The sequence below is a fragment of the Aethalodelphis obliquidens genome, unplaced genomic scaffold (assembly GCF_003676395.1).
Source record: "Aethalodelphis obliquidens isolate GAN/ISIS:26980383/991018 unplaced genomic scaffold, ASM367639v1 scaffold116, whole genome shotgun sequence".
NCBI lineage: Eukaryota > Metazoa > Chordata > Mammalia > Artiodactyla > Delphinidae > Aethalodelphis > Aethalodelphis obliquidens.
Window position 1 is genome coordinate 2,168,313 of NW_020838060.1, and position 5,766 is coordinate 2,174,078.

Sequence of the window (5,766 nt, forward strand, 5' to 3'; positions counted from 1 at the left end):
TTCACCTGTGAAGCCACCTGGTCCTGCCCTTTGTTGGGAAATTTTTTTTTTTTTAATTCAACTTTTATTTTTATGTTATTTTATTTATTTTTTAACATCTTTATTGGAGTATAATTGCTTTACAATGGTGTGTTAGTTTCTGCTTTATAACAACGTGAATCAGTTATACATACATATACATATGTTCCCATATCTCTTCCCTCTTGCATCTCTCTCCCTCCCACCCTCCGTATCCCACCCATCTATGTGGTCACAAAGCCAAAAATATGGAACGCTTCACAAATTTGCGTGTCATCCTTACGCAGGGGCCATGCTAATCTTCTCTGTATCATTACAATTTTAGTATATGTGCTGCCGAAGGGAGAACTGTTGGGAGATTTTTAATCTCAGTTTCAATTTCTTTACTTGTGATTGGTCTGTTCATATATTCTCTTTTTCCTTGTTCATCTTGGAAGGTTATACCTTTCTAAGAATTTGTCCATTTCTTCCAGGTTGTCCATTTTATTGGCATAGAGTTGCTTGTAGTAGTCTCTTAGGATGCTTTGTATTTCTGCATTGTCCGTTGTAACTTCTCCTTTTTCATTTCTAATTTTATTGATTTGAACCCTTTCCCTCTTTTTCTTGATGATTCTGGCTAAAGGTTTATCAATTTTGTTTAACTTCTCAAAGAGCCAGTTTTTACTTTTATTGATTTTTGCTCTTGTTTCTTTGTTTCTATTTCATTCATTTTTGCTCTATCTTTATGATTTCTTTCCTTCTACTAACTTCGGGTTTTATTTGTTCTTCTTTCTCTAGTTCCTTTAGGTGTACAGCTAGATTGTTCATTTGAGATTTTTCTTGTTTCTTGAGGTAGGATTGTATTGCTATAAACTTCCCTCTTAGAACTGCTTTTGCTGCATCCCATAGGTTTTGGATCGTTGTGTTTTTGTTGTCATTTGTCTCTAGGTATTTTTTGATTTCCTCTTTGATTTATTCACTGATCTCTTGGTTATTTAGTAATGTATTGTTTAGCCTCCATGTGTTTGTGTTTTTTACCTTTTTTTCCATGTAACTGATTTCTAATCTCATAGCGTTGTGGTCGGAAAAGATGCTTGATATGATTTCAGTTTTCTTAAATTTACTGAAGCTTGATTTTTGACCCAAGATGTGATCTATCCTAGAGAATGTTCCATGTGCACTTGAAGAAAGTGTAATCTGCTGTTTTCGGATGGAATGTCCTATAAATATCAATTAAATCTATCTGGTCTATTGTGTCATTTAAAACTTTTGTTTCCCTATTAATTTTCTGTCAGGATGATCTGTCCATTGGTGTAAGTGAGGTGTTAAAGTCCCCCACTATTATTGTGTTACTGTTGATTTCCTCTTTTAGAGCTGGTAGCAGTTGCCTTATGTATTGAGGTGCTCCTATGTTGGGTGCATGAATATTTACCATTGTTATATCTTCTTCTTGGATTATTCCCTTGATCATTATGTAGTGTCCTTCCTTGTCTCTTGTAACATTCTTTATTTTAAAGTCTATTTTATCTGATTTGAGTATTGCTACTCCAGCTTTCTTTTGACTTACATTTGCATGGAATATGTTTTTCCATGCCTTCACTTTCAGTCTGTATGTGTCCTGTCTCTTGTAGACAGCATATATATGGGTCTTGTTTTCATATCCATTCAGCCAGCCTGTGACTTTGGGTTGGAGCATTTAATCCATTCACATTTAAGGTAATTATCAATATGTATGTTCCTATGATCATTTTCTTAATTGTTTTGGGTTGTTTTTTGTAGGTCCTTTTCTTCTCTTGTGTTTCCCACTTAAAGAAGTTCCTTTATCATTTGCTGTAGAGCTGGTTTGGTGGTGCTAAATTCTCTTAGCTTTTGCTTGTCTGTAAAGTTTTTGATTTCTCCATCAAATCTGAATGAGATCCTGGCTGAGTAGAGTAATCTTGGTTGTAGGTTCTTCCCTTTCATCACTTTAAATATATCGTGCCACTCCCTTCTGGCTTGTAGAGTTTCTGCTGAGAAATCAGCTCTTAACTTTATGGGAGTTCCCTTGTATGTTATTTGTCATTTTTTCCCTTGTTGCCTTTAATAATTTTTTTTTTGTCTTTAATTTTTGTCAATTTGATTACTATGTGTCTCGGCGTGTTTCTCCTTGGGTTTAGCCTGCTTGAGGCTCTATGTGCTTCCTGGACTTGGGTGGCTACTTCCTTTCCCATGTTAGGGAAGTTTTCGACTATGATCTCTTCAAATATTTTCTTGGGTGTTTCTCTCTCTCTTCTCCTTCTGGGATCCCTATAATGCAAATGTTGGTGCATTTAATGTTGTCGCAGAGGTCTCTTAGGCTGTCTTCATTTCTTTTCATTCTTTATTCTGTTCCACAGCAGTGAATTCCAGTGAGTTTCTGGATCATCTTCACTATCATTATTCTGAATTCTTTTTCTGGAAGGTTGCCTGTCTCTTCATTTAGTTGTTTGTCTGAGGTTTTATCTTCTTCCTTCATCTGGTACATAGTCCTCTGCCTTTTCATTTTGTCTATCTTTCTGTGAATGTGGTTTTCGTTCCACAGGCTGTAGGATTGTAGTTCTTCTTGCTTCTGCTGTCTGCCCTCTGGTGAATGAGGCTATCTAAGAGGCTTGTGCAAGCTTCCTGATGGGAGGGACTGGTGGTGGGTATAGCTAGGTGTTGCTCTGTTGAGCAGAGCTCAGTAAAACTTTAATCTGCTTGTCTGCTGATGGCTGGGGCTGAGTTTCCTCACTGTTGGTTGTTTGGCCTGCGGTGACCCAGCACTAGAGGCTACAGGCTTTTTGGTGGGGCTAATGGCGGACTCTGGGAGGGCTCACACAAAGGAGTACTTCCCAGAACTTCTGCTGCCAGTGTCCTTGTCCCCACGGTGAGCCACATCCACCCTCTGCCTCTGCAGGAGGCCCTCCAACACTAGCAAGTAAGTCTGGTTCAGTCTCCTATGCGGTCACTGCTTCTTCCCCCTGGTTCTTGATGTGCACACTATTTTGTATATGCCCTCCAAGAGTGGAGTCTCTGTTTCCCCCAGTCCTGTTGAAGTCCTGCAATCAAATCTCGCTAGCCTTCAAAGTCTGCTTCTCTGAGAATTCCTCCTTCCATTGACAGACCCCCAGGTTGGGAAGCCTGACATAGGGCTCAGAACCTTCACTCCAGTGGGTGGACTTCTGTGGTATAATCATTCTCCAGGTTGTGAGTCACCCACCCAGCAGTTATGGGATTTGATTTTATTGTGATTGCGCCCCTCCTACTGTCTCATTGCGGCTTCTCCTTTGTCTTTGGATGTGGGATATCTTTTTTGGTGAGTTTCAGTGTCTTCCTGTCAATTATTGTTCAGCAGTTAATTGTGATTCTGGTGCTCTCGCAAGAGGGCATCCTTCTAGTCCACCATCTTGAACCAGTCTCCCACACACCATGTTATTGATGTCAGAATTTTCTTTTTTTATATATTGTGTTTACATTAACCAATTCTTGTGTTTATAGTTTTTCTTAATACTTTGTTTTTTAACTTTTATACTGGAGTTAAAAGTGACTTACACAACATCAAAGTATTATGTTATTCTGCTTTTGTCTATATACTTACCCCTGCCAGTGAAATTTATACTTTCATATGCTTTCATGTTGTTGTTTAGCATTTTTTTGTTTCAACTTGAAGAGTTCTCTTTAGCACTTCTAGTAAGGCAGGTATAGTGGTGATAACTCCCTCAGTTTTTGTTTGTTTGGGAAAGTCTTTATCTCACCTTCATTTTTAAAGGACTCTTTTGCTGGTAAAGCATTCCTCGTTGGCAGGAATTTTTCTTTCAGCACTTTGAATATATAATTTCGCTTGTTCCTGCAAAGTTTCTGCTGAGAAATCTGCTTATAGTCTTATGGGGGAACCTCTTGTATGTGACAAGTCACTTTTCTCTTGTTGCTTTCAATATTCTCTATTTTTTAAAAAAATAAATTTATTTATTTATTTTTGGCTGCGTTGGGTCTTCGCTGCTGCACGTGGGCTTTCTCTAGTTGCAGTCAGCGGGGGCTACTCTTTGTTGTGGTGTGCAGGCTTCTCATTGCGGTGGCTTGTCTTTGTTGTGGGGCATGGGCTCTAGGCACACGGGCTCAGTAGTTGTGGCTCACAGGCTCTAGAGCGCAGGCTCAGTAGTTGTGGCGCATGGGCTTAGTTGCTCCACTGCATGTGGGATCTTCCCAGACCAGGGCTCGAACCGATGTCCCCTGCATTGGCAGGTGGATTCTTAACCACTGTGCCACCAGGAAAGCCCCAATATTCTCTATTTTTGACTTTCAACAATTTAATTAAATGTGTCTACTTGTAGACCTCTTTAGATTCAATCTATTTGAAATTTTTTGGGTTTCACAAATTTGGGTGTCCATCTCCCTCCCTAGATTTGGGAAGTTTTCCACCATTATTTTTTTTTTAAATAATCTTTCTGCCCTTTTATCTTACTTTTCTCCTCTGGGACTTCCATAACATGTGTTGGGTTGTTTGATAGTGTCCCATAAAGTCTTATAGACTTTCTTTACTATTTTTCATTCATTTTTCTTTTTGTTCCTCTGACTGGGTAATTTCAAGTGTCTTGTTTTCAAACTTGCTGATTTTCTTCTTTAGCTTGAGCAAGTCTGCTATTTATCCTCTCTATTGAATTGTTCAGTTCAGTCATTGTGTTCTTCAGCTCCAGACTTTCTGCTTGGTTCTCTTGTATTGTTTCTGTCTCTTTGTTGAACTTCTCATTTTGTTCATGTATTGTTTTTTCTGATTTTGTTTAATTAGCTATCTGTGTTCTTTTGTAGCTCACTGAATCTCTTTCACCTGATTATTTTGAATTCTTTGTCAGGCAGTTTGTAGATCTCCATTTCTTTAGGGTCAGTTATTGGAACTTTAGTTTTTTCCTTTGGTATTATCATGTTTCCCTGATTCTTCATGATTCTTGTAGTCTTGCATTGGTGCCTGCACATTTAAAGAAGTAGTCACTTCTTCCAGTCTTCAAAGACTGGCTTTGGCAGGAAAATCTCTTCACCAGTCAACCCTGCCAGAGATTCTGGGAAGGCCAGATGCCAGGGTCCATGGGTAGGCCTGCTGTCAAAGTCCACAGGTGAACAGACCTGATACTTGGGTCTGCAAGCGGGTGGTCCTGGTGCCAGGGTCTGTGGACAAGTGAGTCTGGTTCCAGAGTCCATGGGTTGGCCTGGTGCCTGAGTCCATGGTGGTGATCCTAAAGCCAGGATCTACAGGGGCTGGCTTGACACCAGGGTCCACTGGGGTGGCCCTGGTACCAGGGTCAGTAGTGAAGCTGGACTCTCACTTTGCTCTCTTTTCCCCACAGGAGAACTCCTGAGCCAAGGGATCTCTCTTGGTGCTGCATTGCATGGGCTGGGGGGAAGGATGACACAGGTAAAGTGATACTATCCTTCCTACTTTCTTAAATGCATCTTTTCTAGTTTCTGTGCTCCACCTGATCGCTGTAATCTCTCACCTGGATTCTGGGACGCTCATGAAGATATTTTGGTCTGTGGATAGTTTTCAAACTGGTATTTCTGTGGGAGGATGTGGGCTGGAAACTTTTGTTTCAGCAACTTGCTAATGTCATTCATCCCACCCAATGTGATTATGGCTGATAAATCTACGTCATAATAGTGTATGGTGTAGGCTCAGCTGCTGTAACAAAAAGACTAAAAATTTAATGGCTTTGAGAGCAATACATTTATTTTTCTATCATGTAAACAACCTATGATCAGTGTTCTAAGTTAGCAGACAGC

The 5,766-nt window shown here is 39.9% G+C and overlaps 1 non-coding gene across 1 annotated transcript; it reads right to left on the reverse strand.

Moving 5' to 3' along the window:
* Nucleotides 1-260: 260 nt before the first annotated feature.
* Nucleotides 261-367, reverse strand: LOC113615443 (U6 spliceosomal RNA). The gene has a single exon (XR_003431005.1). It is a non-coding gene; the product is annotated as a U6 spliceosomal RNA (small nuclear RNA).
* Nucleotides 368-5,766: the final 5,399 nt, after the last annotated feature.